The sequence below is a fragment of the Phocoena sinus genome, chromosome 17, assembly GCF_008692025.1.
Source record: "Phocoena sinus isolate mPhoSin1 chromosome 17, mPhoSin1.pri, whole genome shotgun sequence".
Lineage (NCBI taxonomy): Eukaryota > Metazoa > Chordata > Mammalia > Artiodactyla > Phocoenidae > Phocoena > Phocoena sinus.
Window position 1 is genome coordinate 69,230,996 of NC_045779.1, and position 1,679 is coordinate 69,232,674.

Consider the following 1,679-nt stretch of genomic DNA (forward strand, 5'->3'; position numbering starts at 1 on the left):
TCCCATTGTTTAGCACAGGCTCCGGACGCGCAGGCTCAGCAGCCATGGCTCACGGGCCCAGCCGCTCCGCGGCACGTGGGATCTTCCCGGACCGGGGCACGAACCCGTGTCCCCTGCATCGGCAGGCGGACTCTCAACCACTGCGCCACCAGGGAAACCCTGTCAGTGTATTTTGAAAAATGTTTTTGGCTCTAGGACTTACCCAGCAGGCAATGCTTCTGTCTTGGGTCAAAATGGCGAGCAGGCCTGCCATTGCAGCATCAAGCAGGTGGCTGGAGGGTATTCGATGCTTCTGGATTCGATAAACTGGGCTTAATGCAAGATGATACAATATATGAGAATGACGACGCAAAAGAGGCCATAAGAAGGCTTCCTGAGAACCTTTATAATGACACAGTGTTTCGCATTAAGCGAGCGCTGGACCTGATCTTGCCTACAGAGCAGTGGACAAAACATGAGGAGGATAAATTCTACCTTGAACCACATCTGAAAGAGGTTATTTGGGAGAGAAAAGAGAGAGAAGGATGGGCAAAGAAATAATCATGTAGTCTAAATCTGTGGATGCAGCTGTCCTAAAGTAGTTTTATGAAGTTGGTTAAACCTGAAATGTACAATGTAGAATTATCTGGGCTGTAAATGTATTACTTTAAATAAATATCTATTATAATTATTGTTGGAAAATAAAAGAAAAATGTTTTTGGAAGTTGGAAGTGGCTGCCTAGATTTTAGTGGACTGATCCTTTGCCCTGCAGAGACCCACTTGCTGCCCAACCGGCAGTGACAGGCAGACAGACATTGACATTGGCCATAGCAAGTTTTCCTTCATGGATGTCGAGGCTCTTCTTAACCAGCATGACCTGGAAAAAGCAGTTCTGCCCTTGGAGGTCCCAGTGAGCCAGTCGGCAATGCCATTGCCATTTATTATCCTTCCCTGGGAAGGGCAGGGTTCTGCTTGGGAGCTGAGAGCCAGGACTACAGAGCCTGGAGATTCACCCTGGTCCTCAGAGCCTGTTGTGTAAGCCCGGGATGGAGTTGAAAGGAAACGGTCCCGCAGCATCTCTCTCCATGCACGTAACTCTATTCAGGTTCCATTGGCTGGAGAGCTGAAGTCATCATCACAAGGACAATGTGTGTGGCTGGAGGGCCACCAGCTGCCTAGATTCCTCAGGGTTGCCTTGCTGCTTTCGTGTCCACCTTAGGAAGTAGGCAGAGCAGGTGAGTAGGAGTCTACCTTACAGATGAGAAAACTGAGGCTCAGGTGGACAGCACCAGCTCTGGGACTAGAACCTGAGCTCCGGTGAGCTTTCATGATGAGAGGTGAGATGCTGGGTGTGGGGAGCCACGGTGTGGGGAGGGGGCCGCCTGAGAGTTTGGAAGAGGAGGAGAGAGGAGACAGAGGCGTCTGTGGGTCCCCGGGCTGGAGACACGGACTCCACCTACTTTGCTCATTTTCTGCATCAGTTCTGTTCTCCCTCTGTTCCCTAGGGCCACCCTTGCCTCAGTCCCAGCTGTAAAAACAATGGGGGCACACACAGGACATTGTGGGGGAGTGAGGACACACACTATACATGCTTAACCATGAAACCCAGAAGCAGGCCCATTACCTAGGAACACAAGTCCACGATCTCTGTCACTGCCAGACAATAGTCCCAAGGCATAGCTGATGTGATCAGAAAGGA

At 50.6% G+C, this 1,679-nt stretch overlaps 1 pseudogene; it reads left to right on the forward strand.

The window, feature by feature from the left end:
• The first annotated feature begins 233 nt into the window (after positions 1 to 233).
• On the forward strand, positions 234 to 540 carry LOC116742656 (annotated as a pseudogene).
• Positions 541 to 1,679: the final 1,139 nt, after the last annotated feature.